Here is a 15,317-nt window from a genome sequence, read left to right on the forward strand (position 1 = left end):
CAGAATTAGTCTGGTCAAACCTTCACACTTCAGGGAATTGCTACAGAATCTGAAATCTAAGAGCAGCTGAAAAGGCCCTTTCTCAACATAGTCTGAATTTCAACCTTAATTTCAGCAAGATGTTTTCCATGTTGTGGCTTTTAAACACCTTAAACGTTGAGTGGAGTATTAAACTGAAGGGGAAAACTGGCAGCACAAGGATTTTTTTTCATTTTTCATACCAAAAACCTTCCCAGTTCCCAAATTACATATTACATACTGGTCCTCAAATTTGGAAAACATTGACTGGTTCCTGTGGCCTCTTAAACTGAAATCTGCTTATCATTGCCATATTAGAAGATAGGTCTATTCTTAAACACTGACCAGCCATTATAGAGTTTAAAATCTGTCTGAATCATTGCTGCATTATTCACAGAATTTTAGAAATTATGCTTTCCTATAGTTATACAACAAAGTTTTCAGTGAAAGACTGCGTTTCATAGAGAAAATAATTTTGCAAAAACGTTATATATTTTCAAAAAGTTTGAATTGCATTATGTGAACATAGAAGTATACTAGTGAATGTAACTGAAGATAAACAATGCAGTTGCATGAAAAAAAATTACTGGCTATGGAGATTTTTAGGAGGAAGCCTAAACTTCTCAAATTACAAGGTAATCCTTTTCTGTCAACAGTATGGGTATTTTAAAACGACACAGTTCAGGAGTGAGACTGTCACTGGAACAGCTGCAAGCAGTTTACGAGTCCTCGTGACATTTCAAAAGGCAGGTATCTGACATGGCTCTGTTGGGTGACACAGGACCCTGAGCAGCAATGCTTTCCAGCACCTCCCAGTTGGGTAAAGTGTTATTCCTTCTCCCATTCAGCTGACCAGTAAAGGAGTTCTCCACAAACCCTGCTTTCCACTCACAGAAGAGCATGCAGTCAGAACCAAGAAGGTTACAGTGCCAAATCACTCTCAGGGAAAGTGAGACCACTTCTGGGGTCAAAATGTAAGCTGCAGCAGAGAACAAAATAAAGCAGGGAAAGAAACATCCCCTCTGCAGATGTCCAGTGCTAAAATCTTGCTCAAGTGCTGTGCAAATGGTGTGGTCAGAGTAAAATTTCCTCACCATGAACTTTGCTGCGCCATGGCATCTTTCCAAACCAGTTAAAACTTGACCAAGTTGTATGACTAATGAGTTCTGAAGAAAAAAGAACTTTTGGGGCTAGAGAGGCTGATTGCTCAAGAGAGTTGCTAAAATTAGCAGAGGTTTACACAATTTTTATGTACACAGGAACATTTTTTTTAATATCACTTTCCTTGTCTCTTGGAAGTCTTGATAAAGAAGACCAGAGAAATTGAGCCGTAGAGGATAATTTCTAAGACAGTTTTAATATATAAAAGCAACCAGAAGTTACTTGAGAACTTTGTACCTGATATTCTGAATTTCATAGCTACCTTGTATTGGTGTGGGAAGTTATAGTAAACCATGAGGCAAACAAGAAAAATAAATAAACAAGAAGAAATATAGGTTATCCAAGTGCTATGATGAGTACACAAGACAAAAAAGTAGCAGCACAAGTATAAGAACAGAACAAGACAAAGATTTCACCTTCTATTTGTCTTCAGATGTCAGACCAACATTGTTTCTGCTTTTCTAAGAGAGTGAAACAGTATTCACATACCACTTCTGAGATCAAAGATTAATTACAGTAGGAAACGTTACAAACCTTTTTCTGGCATCAGCAACATACTGCTTGATATTTTTCACACCAGAAAACACCATTATGTCTAACATTTTTACAAAATAAGAGCCCAGATCACATAAAGACCTTTTCATAATGGAAAGTCTGGAGAAAGAAGGATGCAACAGTAGGATAAAGGCTGCCTTTGTACTTCTTTATTTCAGCATTATACACCAGCAAATCCTCACCTGTCAATATCCCACAGAAAAAAAGACTAGAGGTACATAGGTGCAACCTAGCCAGCCAGGGTTTCTGCAAGAATGACAACCTATTCCCCTTGCCTTGCTGACTGGTCTCAGCCAAGAAATTCTCACAGTACTGGGATGGTTACTAGCACTGGTAAAAGAAAAGTGCACACACAGGTGAAGATATGATCTGGAAAAGTGGAAAAGAAGGGATGGTAAAGATTCCCAGGTATCTTCTGTGGAAGGCATTTAAAAAAAATAGAAAAGAGCACTTTAATTTCCCATGTAATGGCTCCTCCTGAGGGTTTCCAAGCCCCTAAGCCTCCTAGCACAAACTGTGGCAGTGAAGCAGTACTTGCTGTAGAGAGATGAAGGGAAGGAATCCCTTAACTAATTTGGACATAAGTGAATCCATGAGATTGGAGGCATCCAAAGGTGCTGAAGGAGCCAGACAAGGTCCTTGTGAGGCTGCTCTCTATCATCTATGAAATACTGAGGGAACTGGAGAGCCCATAGTAGAGGAGGCTCAGGGGAGCCCTTATTGCAACCCAGCTACAGGCACCTAGTCAGAGGATAGAGAGGAGATGGAGGCACACAATCCTCAAAGGTGCACATTTATAAGAGGTAATAGGCAAGTAGAAACATGAGAAATTCCAGCACTGGGGGAAGAATTCACCACTGGAAAATCCAATGTTTTGAAAGGAATTTTCATTATGAGCAATTTAGTTCTGGGGCTGTGGAATTGCCATTCTAGGAGTGTTCAAGGCTCAGCTGGACACATCCCCAAGTACCTTTATCATTTGTGACTACAAGACCTCCAGAGCTCCCTTGCAGTGAAGGCTGGGGCTCTAGGATTCTAACATACAGCAAAGTATTGCCACTGTGGAGAAAGCTTACTCCAGTAAATTAGGACTTTTCATTTCCAATTACTTGAAATTTGAACACTTCACATTGTTTCCAGCAGCAGGATATAGACAATACAATTTACCTGCAGAATTCATTGCTGCAGGATGCAATTGATTTAATTATGTTATTAAGATTTTTAGCAGATTAAGTATAAAAATAATTACAACCATTATTAATGTGACACAGTATACTAATAAAAAGGCTAGCAATTCTCAGGCTGTAGTCAGACCATAAGCATATCACCAGATAGAACAAAAGCAAAATTATCTTGTTACAATAATACAAAATAATACACAATACTATCAGAGACAGAAAAATGAATTATTTAACTATTTTCCTATAGGTTATATACTGGTTTTTAATATTAAAGGATTTCAATAACTATTTTGTGTATTTTATTTTTCAGGATAAGTAACAGACAATACTGCACATCAGTAATTATTTCTCTGCCTTTCCCTTTACTCATTCCTTCATAACATAAAACAACAACTATGACAGTATGCAAAAGACTGATAAAATATTGAATATTTTACTACTTACAAATTATTCTTGAAACGTGTCTACTAAATCGATGTTTTTGTATGCAGAGGCACTGCACAATAGATTTAAAACTTAATATTCAATAACCCAAAATATTCAGCCCAAACAAATGCTGAAAACATTAAAAGGCAAAAGCCTGGAAGAATTATCTGCTTTGTTTTAAAAACACAATTAAAATGAAGAGACGTTAGCAAATTTAATCTGCTATAGCTGACATCATTCCTGGGCATTGATTCAAACTCCAAATTTAATTTCGATGAAGCTTTAGTAAAAGTAATGCCTTCTGCAGATTCTTACCCATCTGACTGAACTTATCTACTGACGACAATAAAAAGTAACTTAACCAAATATGGTTTCTGTAAACAGCTTTAAGGATAGACAAAATATATCTTAAATTGTCTTGGGACAACATTATATTGGATGTTGCTTACTATAAGCATGGTTTGTGCCCTTCCAAGTAGTATCAGCAGAGAGTTCAAAGTTCTTTTGAAGGCTTTGTCTTTTTGGTTTTTTTTTAGATAGACACCTGCTTCGTGTCAAAATTTGATGACTTCTGATATATTGCTGAGGTGAAAGTGTACTTACTACTGAAGAGAGATGTATGACATGATAAGCAAGGCAGATAAATAAAGAAAATCCTGAGGAAATTCTCTGCCAAGGCCTACTGCCATGACATTTAGCAACATTTTAAATTTGTGACAACTGTAAAAAGAAGATTCATCACTTTGATCACATCAATACAGTAACTTTTTACTCAAAAAAATCTGCCTCCAAAATAAGTATTATTATATAAAAAGTATTCTACTACTTTTTATGATAGATATCAAAGTGGACTTCATTTATCCCTGTTAGCGACTTCACAAAATTGGCACAAAATTGCATGAGTTGAAGTTTTCTTGGGAAATCTTAGGTTCCAAATTCACTAAGAAAAATTATCTGAAAGTACACTTGGCAGAGGCTTCTATAATCTCACAAAAGACCGCAGTGGAATTTGCTGGAGATTGTCACAGTTCCAATCATATATATTTGCATATGCAAAAACCATTACTTGCATGAAAAAAATTGCATTTCTTCCTACAAACTGATATTTAGCCAAATCAATTAAATACTAACTTAGATAACAGCTCATTAATCCTCATTAGTATGCATTTGTACAGTTCCTATGATATCTACTTGTAAGTATCTAAAAGGGTAAATACTTTTCACTTGTAATGAAACATACACATGCTCTATTATTTCCTTTTTTTTTTTTTAATTACAGCATTTAAAAACATGCCATAAAAGTGCCAAGCACATAATAATAAAATCCTTCTCCTTCTCCATTTCCTTCTCAGGTCCTCAACTTCTTCTTTCATAGGAATAATTGCTAAACAAATAAGTACACCCCAAAATAAAGCTTTAAAGATAAAATCCATTTCCAGGAACTTTTGGAAATGCTTTCCTACTCCTTGGAGACTAGAAGCTTAGAGATCATGCAAAAAAACCCCAAACTTTGCTAATTCACCCAGAGCATCAGGTTCTTCAACACACCCACAGCCTTCAAGCTGATCAGTGAAAAAAGGAAGAGCTCATCAGTGAAAAACCTGCTTATATGCATTTCCTTAGTTTTACATCGTTAATCAATAAATACCTTCAAATTAAATTTTTGTGTGTCAGAACAGCTGACTGTATACTACAATATGGTATTTTAGAAGGAAACATCTGAAAGATACAGAAGCAGATATATTCAGTCCCTTTGTGGACTATGACTAGACCCTGTGTTACCAAAGTCATTGAACACAGTTAAACCGAGTACGGAGAAGGCAAACGCATTTTCTTGTCCTAACAGAATCAACGTCATCTCTCAACACTGCCCTATACAATTACTACCAGATAAAAGCAATTCTTCCCACATTACAACAAATTCCTAAATCTGGATCTTCAATCTTGATACATTTTTTTATTACATATTACCTCACCAAAAGCTGAAATAATGTGAGTGGCAGTTTGTTTTCCTGGTTTTCTCTGGGTTTGTTGGTTGCATTTTGGTTGTCTTCGATTGTTTGGACTTTTTTGGGGGAGGGGAGGAGGATATTTCTTAAAAGGAGGAGAATAAAAACAAGACAAAATACACACAGTTCTAGAATTCCTGAGGAAATTGGGAAATTTAGCAAGATGATAACTGAGCCTGAATTTCAAAAATAAGCCTGATCTGCTTGGTCAGAACTGTTTCATAAAGTGGGTTATAGTCTTCACTGAATGCGAACGAACACCAGAACATCATCTCCCGGATTACTTTTTCAGACATCAAAGCCCAGCCATGTCAGACATGAAGCAATCCATCTCCTTTAAAAGTTGTGGATTTGGAGTTGTAAGGATTTGGAATGATGAGAGCACCCACCCTTTAAGGATTTGCCAGTGGGGGTTTCTTGGCAGCTGGAGGCTCGTAGGGCAGTGTCTGCTGACAGGAGGAAAGGCAGGGGCAACACACAGTGGACCAGTGCTAGTCCATAAAGGGGGAAGTCAAGAAAGGCCGTTAGGGATAACCTCAGCCTGCTTTTAATTCACTGCTTCTTTGTGCATCTGGTGAGACACAGATCAGGACAGGGACTTAACATAAGTACATCCTCTTAAAACCTTTTCTAACACATTTTTGTATCACCCATTGTAGGTGAAAGTTTTTTATTCAACCTGAATCTTTATGGATGTGAAATACTTGGTATCACATAGTCTATATCAAGCTCAGGAAAAAGTAATAGATTACAGAACGTGATAAAAGGGCTGTCTTTCTGGCACAAAATTATGCAGAAGAGATTAAGACCAACTTTCACTCTGTGCCCTACAAAATAACGCAGCACCAGGCCAAGGCACCAAGGGCTATACCAATAAAATTATGCTTGGCACTGCTTTAAGTTTCAAACAAACTTGGCCTGTTATAAAAAACAAGTATTTTGTTCTACAGAATCCATTTAGTCCAGAATTTCTGATTCTCCCTATTCTCTACATGCTTTTAATAGCAAGTATCTGGTGGATTAAACTGAATATATTTGCTAAAAAATGTTAAAGTATGTAGTATCTCAAGTTTCTTGTAATCTCTATATATTTTCCTAAGCAGCTTTTTGTTTCATTTTGTGTATAGATTTCTGCCACTTGGATGAAGCAGCTTAAAAAGATCTTTTGTAATGCACTAAAACTGAAAGGGGAAAAAAAAGCCCTGTAAAGTTTATGTTCAAAATTCTTGCTGCAGATTCAGCATAAGTAAAAGTAGACATAATCCAAAAATCACTGTAAGCCAAGGGCATCCCAAAGGATCCTGCAAAAAATTTACAGAGATGCTAGGAAGCGCCAATTGAAAAGAAACAAAGCAAAAATAAACTGACAATGACAAAAAAAAACAAACAACAGGAGACAAAACCAAAACATTCATCACTCTGATCACACTAACACAGATATTATTTTACCCAAAAAAACTGTCTTTGAAAAGGAAAAAAAGAAATAGTTTTCAAAATCAAAAGAAACCCATGGAGTTTACGTCTAAAAAGAACTTTCCAATGAAGAACTTACAAACTGAAACATCAAAGAAATTAGATTTTTGCATTTTATCCTCCTACTCATTTGATTTTTGTCCTTTTACATAAGTGCATTTAGGATTTAATTATATAAAAAACAGTTATTTGGTCCTTAGCCAAGAATCCATTTTCTGAACAAAAAGTGTAAACAGGAGAATAAATTTGAGAAAATATATCAGATTTTTCATCAGCTGATAAAATGCGTTGGAAACATGCACGAATTACCAAATAATGAAAAGCATAGCCAGTTCAAGATAAGGCAGAGTGAACCTGAAGCTAACTTGGGCATTTCTTCAGTTGGCATAGAACAAAAAATATTTCTTAAAATTCTGTTTCAAATTCTGTTTTAATATGGAAAATGCAGCATATACATCTGCTTCTTAAAATACCTATATAAAAACCAAACATTTTATGTTAGTACAAGTCACAACAATCTGGGTCCTGAGCTAAAGCTTTGATTGTGGAATTTACTAATAAAACCTCACCAATTTTAGGTAACACTGAAGATGCTTTATGCTTCCAAGAGCCATTAAAATTAGACCCTATACTTCTGCTTTTTTGTTTTTCTATCTATAAATAAATAGATCATCTTTTTGTCACATAGAATTTAAAAGTGGGAAAGAACATAGAGGAGTAGAATCCTTGGAACAAAATTACAGTAAAGCATGGAATATATTCAATGTGCCTTTATCCTAAAGACAATATTTGGATTTAAAGCTATTATATGAAATGCACTCTGGCATAGCAAAGGGACGCTGATATTCAAGTTTATTTTACTCCGGAGTTGTAAGCCTTTCCTTATCTGCAGTTTCATTTACATGATTCAATACAGTCTCCATGTTTTCCAAATACTAATGGTGCAATACAGAAGTTCCATAAACTCAGCCTTTTCAACAGCAAAGGCATCAAATTCAAAATGTTCTTAGATGTAAGTTGTCCCTTATTTGGTCTTCAGTGAAGACCACAGGTGGGAATAACATTTGCTTACACTTCATTGCAGAGCAGACTATTTAATAATCAATGTGTTGGCACACTGTTCATTTTATCTTAAAATAAAAGTGTCTTCTTACTTTAAAAGAACTAAGTTCCAGTGGATAAAATTCCAAGAGGCTTCTTTTTCATTTAAAGACAGCATGGAAGTTCAGTGAACATGCAGACCAAAATCCCAGAAGACTTTACAGCAGTTCCAGCCAAGGATATACAGGAACTCACCAGTACCAGCACACTGAAGTTGTAATAACCTTCTGAACTAGTTAACACAACACTATTAAGGTTTAATGAAAGGAGACATTTAATACTCATTTGACAATTTAAAAGGGAACAAACTAATGATGCTAACACAGTGATGTGTACTGTAAGAAATGACAGTCAGGGACAAGAAATCACCCATGTGCTATTTTCTTGGTACATGGAAATGTGACTTGAACTAAAACCCTGTTCCTGCCATAAAAATATAACTGCAAAGCAAAGCAAAGCTAAGCTTCTCATCCTAACAAATCATTAGATACTTTTTGACCAGAAAAAGTAATTTGGCAGCATTTTATTACTGTCCAAGAAAGGCAATCTGACAAAGGAAATAAAGTCTAAAATCATAAACAGCTGCAGAGAGCAAAACTTGACTTAAGCAAGGTAGCACAAATAATAAAATATGTCCTATATTAAAGTGACTTGTATATTCCATATTCTCTGTCAGCTAGCTGCAGAGCACTCCCTGTATTACACAAACCAAAATGTAGCATTTAAAAGGACATGGACATAATGGGGCACCAATATTTCAAGGTTTAATTGTGCACTGTTCTCTGCATGATCACCTATTTATTAAAATTGGTGCAACATGTCCCCTTGGAAGCCCATGAGTTCCTTAGCTAGAAGGGGCCCACAAGGATGATCAAGTCCAACTCCTGACTTCAGTAAATACAAACCCCAAGCCCCTGTTACAAATTGCTTGCACTCAATCATCCCAAAACTACTTGTAATCTGCAAAAATATAATTTTTCTGGTTTTGTTAAATTGTACACAAAGGCATGTTCTGCCCAAGTCCATTATTTTTAAGCACATTTTTTATTGTAATATACTGTGTACAGTGAGAAAATTTATTAATTTTAGATTATTTATTCTATCACATATCCACTCAAGCCATGTATACTTCACTGGCACACAGAAACTGGGCATAAGGACAACTGTGTTAATGTTAAGCCTGTGACAAAAACTTAAAATAATTCCTGCATCTATCTACTTGACAGAACATGAAAGAGTATCCCTCTTTATTCTTAATAACTTTTTATAATGTTCAAGTTAAGTGATTTTGTAACCAATTGTCTCCATGGACATCAGCCATGCAAATAACACTGCAAGTTTAACCATTCTTATCCTTTAACCATCCTGATATTTCTGAATCTATCTTCCATTGACAAAAATATGCTTCATGAAAGAATTGCAGTGTTCTCCTTTCCAAAACACAAACTGGATTTATTGGCTTCACAGATTTATTAATGACATAACATGTAACATGATATACTGTGTTCTGAATTACATGAATACAAAAGGAAATATACTGAAGGTTCTAATCAAGGAGAGCTTACACTTGGAGCAACACTGAGTAAAAGCTAAGAAGAGCAAACTGCCTATTTTTTAAGAAAAGGTATCTTAAAGTATGGCTTTGGTAGATGAAAATTCAGTATCACACTAACTGCACATTTATAAACTATTCTAATTAAGATGCAAAATCATACACATAGGAGTTTTTGAAATAATTTGTTGAATATATGTGATATCCTAAGAATATGTTCTGACTACCTTTTTATAAAATTCCCTTTATACTTCCTGATATAGAGACCTGAACTTGGAATTGCTGTGATTCATTTTTCTGAAAGGATTATATTGATATTACAATGTTATATTATATTATGCTCAGTGAGTTGGTCATATCAGCTAGATTTAAAAGAAAAAAGTACCATTTTATTTGCAGTTAGTTTTATTTATATACTGAGGATGTAACTTTTCCTAGAACCTAAGTAATAATCTGGTCTCTGAACACAAATTGTTACAGAAATACAATTAACTTACCATGAGTTTTTTTAAAAAGTCTCCCAAAATACTTAATCTTTTAATTTTTATATGTTACCAGTGATACTGCTTTGTTAGAGAAATGCATTTAGTAATGGGCACAGTGGAATCAAGTGTCACCACCCTTAGCACACCAACCTGAGAATCTGGAGAAGGATTTTTTGTTTTTGTCATATACTGCCTGTATGGCCTTGCCTAACTCAGTCTCCCCATGCTTTCAGTAAACAAAGACAAAGCATGTGTCCCATCACAGGTTTGCTGGTGTAATATTTAACATTTTTATCCCTTCCTTGGCAAGTTTCTTAAAAAGGGAGAGGGAAATCATGATGCCGAAACAACCAAAAAGGCATTTTTGCAGCTATCTGGTATGCATAACATCTGGAGTGGGTTTTGTTGCTGTTTTTCAGTTTCTTGGGTGGGGAGGAATTTTTGGGGGGATGCAGAGGGGATTGTTTGTTTCTTAGTTTCTCTGGGTTTTTTTTTAATCTACAGTGCTAGAAATGTAAAGACTATGTTCAGATTGTCCCAAGTTTTTCCAAGTTCCTGTCTCACTCATTGTAATTCAATCTGGGTCTGTCCAAGAGAATCCCACAGCAAACCCAATCCAACATTGTCTGGAACATCCAGACACATTTGCAGACATTGGACTTTCCAAGCTGCACGCACAGTATAGCTCACATGGAGGATCTGGAAACACTCCTGCAAACTCTCGTCATAGCTGGATGTGAATGGAAACAAACCAAAACAAATCTTTCTCCAGAAAAACTCTGCTGTACCATCTGCTAAGGAGCACTTTGCTCCTTATGGCTAGTTAAAACACTGTGTAGTCCTTTACAAAGACTTTTGCAGATGATGTTCTATCACTTTATACTGCCTCTGCAATAATGTTTTCCAAACTCAGCTGCCCATAAATTCTAAAATAATACTTAACTGACCAAATATTTTAATCTGTGTAAACAGTTCTCTTGACATAAGTGAAAAGGTGTACATCCTGCTAGAACTATTGCGATACACTTGGAATCCTAACTAAGCTCAGTTTCTTTTCAAGTAAATAAACATTCATAGTCCATCACTACAATAACAGTTTTAAAATATCCAAAGTTTTATGCCTTACATCAGCCTCTAAAAATATCAAAACACTCAAAGGTTCAGGCATTTATACTTTGACAATTAATGTTGCAATTATATTGCATTATATCTTTATATATTATGCATCTCAAATATGTCTTGAGACATGCCTTAAATGTTTATTTTTGTATGCCTGTTTTAGTTTTCTGTGTTGCATCACATCTTCTTTTTCTTCCTGCTTTTCATCCACTTTTTGTTCCCCACTAACTGATCCACTGCTGTTACAAGTGGATCTAGGGCAGGTCAAATTAAGGACCACAAAGCTCTATGTAAACATTCCGATTCTGTTTACAAGATGGATCCAAGCAAAAGCACCCAAGGTTAACTCTCACAAGAGGTATTTTACTTCAAGACATTTCTTTTCCCCTGAAGCAGAGCAAGTAAGAGTTTTAAATGAAAACCAAGTTGTTTGAGTCTAAAAGGGACACAGTTGCAGCAGAGCTCCTGTAGCCTCTCCTGCCATCAGCAAAGGCAGATTTCACCAGGAGCACAAGGGGTTCTGCTATTGCACTGCTCTTGCACCTCATTACAGCTTGCATCATACTCAAATGCTTTTAGTGGCCCCTGAAGAACAGTATTTTACTGGAAAAAAAAAAAAAAAAAACAACTCCGAAACCATTGAAAAACTGTTCCCTTCTGCTCTCATTCCAAGGCTTATCCACAGTGCTTTGGGCTCCCTCCCACCTCAGCCTAAATAAACCTTTCCCCTTTTTAATATTTAATGTCACCCAAGACTGCCAGATATGGCTGGGCCATGAAGTGCACATTCTAAAAAGCTCCATTCTATTGCCTTTTATCCAAAACCTTTGGAAACTGTGATGGACAGAGAACTTCAGATCTGTGTCCCGCTTAATGCAGACCAAGGTAAGATAATTAGGTGAGTTTTTGTCTATTCTTACAATTTAAGTATTTCCTTTCATCAAACCACCAGGCAAGCCCTTTGGCCTAGCTCCACATTAGAAACAGCATAAAATAAAGGACATGAAATATAAAATGTTATACTAATATATTACTAGCAAATTTGAATATTCTGACATTTACATAATTCACAGAAACTTGTTAAAGAATGTTCTCAATATCCACTTGCTCTCTCAGCTCCTTTCTTTTTTTCCATAAAAAGTGCCCCGTTCAGAGTTATTCTCCTGGGAAACATGGATTTTTACTCCAGTCAGCTCCCAGCTCAGATAATTACTCAATGGATTGCAATAGGAGTAAGTCTACAGAGCTGAGTGCAGGATGTCTCCTCTCCATGTGTGTCAGAGGGATTTACTCCAGAGGAACACTGACCTTGTCCCTTGGATCAACCACCATTTAGTGGCTGGAAAGCAGTGTGTGTTCCTGGGGCAAATATTTTACCTTCACCCAAATGGGATCAAGTTCATGTTCTCCAAGACATATTCGTAACCCAAATAGAAGCCTGATAGCCAAGGAAGATTATGACTTTTGTGTCCAGCTGCAGGATCAGAGGTGAGTGAACTCAGTCACCCATTTTTATTTGCCATTAAAAGAGTACAGAAGTTTCCCGTGTTTGCTGTGACAAAGGCACAAGACCTACCAATACTTTGTGCACATCAAATAACTTCTAGGAGTCAATAAACTGAGAGAAAAAGACATCTTCAAAATTGGAACTTTTAATGACAGGAGAACTCCTAAAATTGTCATTTGTTGGCCAACACCTTTTGCTGGAAAAATAAAATGGAAAAGAAAGAGAGAATACATTCATGGTTCCTTAACTCTACAGTAAGAAGCCAGGCAAGAAGACAATTCCATATAAAGGCTCTCCAAAAGGGCAAAAACATTGGCAAATTTGGTCAAATACTGTTTATTATCTTCATGTTGAAATTTTAATTTCTTTCAGAGTTAATCTAGAGGCAATCAATTAATAATTAACATTATTTAAATCATCTCTTGGGACATCCCAATTAAGACATGGCAATTCACAAAAGCTTCAAGAAAAAACAAAACAGAGGCAACGATTTGCATAAATATAATTTGCTAAAACAATATGTGATTGGAATGCAGTTAAAATCTTAGGATCCTATGTCACACATTGCTACAGTCCTTTCTACACCAGCAATGCCCTGAGATTTGCTCTGAAGACAGCTGCTATCATTTTTAAGGCCACCTAATAATTTTCCTTGCACATTCCTCAGATGTAAAAGCTATTTTCCACACTTTGTTTCCATAGATACAGTGGATTTTTTTATTAATCAGAATGATAGCCTGCAAACTGCTAAGCAAACACATCATCAGAAAGCAGTTAACATTCCAAGCTGTCTCTGTTTAAACAGGGTCCCACTCTGATCACATTTAATTTTCGGCAATTAAGGCAGAGTGGAAGTGGACAACATGATATTTCCTAAATGGAGATTTTAATACTGTGGTTCAAGACAGAAACGTGGGTCAGTTAGCACTTAATGCTAACACTTACAGAGCATACTGAGAAAAACAATCACTTGCTGCTCCAGGGAAGAAAAATCCCTGTCAGGGAGAATAAATTAAAGCATCATTTCATCCAAGTATTTGACTAAATTGAATTTTAATCCAGGAAAGATAAACAGATAAACCAAATACCAGAGGGGAAACAGAGTTCTCAATCTATGGAGTTAAACCAAACAAATCTGGAAACATGCATCCAAAGTAAAGGCTTCAGCATCTTTTGCAGAAACAGTGATTTGGATTTTTTTCTGCCTGTCTCAATAGGCCAGTGAAGCAAAACAGATGGGCTAAAATTATTGCTGGGTTAAAGTTGCTCCATTAGCTTTCCTGGTCTGAAAAATCTCTGCCTTGCAACTCAGCATGTAAAGTATCTGAAAGACTCTGAAGAAGTAAAGGACTCATAAGTATTCAGAACTCAGAGACATTTTAAAACTAAAAAAAAAAAGATAATTTTTAATCATATCCACAAGCATTCTCTTGCCTTTATCATCTCCAAATATCTGAACAGCTTAAGAATCAGAATGAGTTGATATCAAGAATATTTGCAGCAAGTGGAAGAAATGAAATAAAGCGTGGTTTTGTAACAAAAAGAGGCAAAAGGAAAGGTGTTGCAGAAACACAGTATTAAAACTGGTCCTCCCTGAGGAGTGCTCATGAGCCAAGTAATTGATCCTCATGTTGTGTCAAATACTGAACTATTCCAGCCCCTCTCATGTACTTATGTGGTTACATTTAGCGAATAAAGCAGCAGAACGTTGGACTTCCCAAAACAGACACATGCCTGTGATCTGAAGCACAATGAAGCTTCATTTACATTTGTGACAGAAATAATTTCCAGTTTCTTGGTGTAGCTGTGGCTAATGTATCTGTCATGACGTTAGTCTGACAGAAGTTTTTATTGCAACTTCTGAAGCAAGTCCACCACCAGTGGGCAGATATTGCTATGGCAACTCAGCACAAGTGCAGAAACTTCTGAAGGTGTTAGGCAACACAGTGCCATCAGCTGCTGATGTTGCTCAAGTTTAGTGCAGTTCATCTTGTCCACAGTCATCTAATCAGGTACACCAAAAATAGAGCTTTCAGTGAAGTGATGTGGAAACAAGCTGTCTGTGATAGAAAATTAACAAATTACAATACAGTGGGGAAAACAAAAAATTAAACAGAAAAGTGGCTCACTTTTCTCTTTTGCAAAATCCAATATAAAATAGTGAATTGGTTTAGTAGTTTTTTAAATGCAGGGCATGTAATTCTTACTAATACTTATATAATTAGTTGGAAAAATGTAATACAGAATTTTTTTTTAATTTCATAAAATGAAAATTTTGAGAAGTATTTTTACTTTAGAACACTCGGTTCCTATCCCTGCAATAATTTTAATTTGGCTTGCAGTGGTCTACATAAAACAAACCTTAGTAACTTTCCTGATTAAGAAAATTCTTCACATAGTTTGAGGAGGGAAAATCATCACAACTGCCCTTCATTTTGGCTATTGCGGAAGTTAATAAGGCCACAGAGAAGTGCTTTCTCTCACACAGGGGATGGCTCCTGCAGAAGAGTGAAATACCCTTCCAGAGGAGTGTGGACAAGCTCATGCTGCTGCAGCTGCCATGGGCTTGCTAAGTGAAGGAATAAAACTTCAGCCTTTCTTTTTGGTGCAATGGAGCAATATATTCAAACACAACTTTTAAAGCAAGGACTAATCAGTGAACTACAAATTATCATCAAAATATTCTGTTCCAGTTGTCTTCTGTATAGTGAGCTGAGTATATGCTTATAG

The sequence above is a fragment of the Anomalospiza imberbis genome, chromosome 7 (assembly GCF_031753505.1).
Source record: "Anomalospiza imberbis isolate Cuckoo-Finch-1a 21T00152 chromosome 7, ASM3175350v1, whole genome shotgun sequence".
In the NCBI taxonomy this organism is placed as follows: domain Eukaryota; kingdom Metazoa; phylum Chordata; class Aves; order Passeriformes; family Viduidae; genus Anomalospiza; species Anomalospiza imberbis.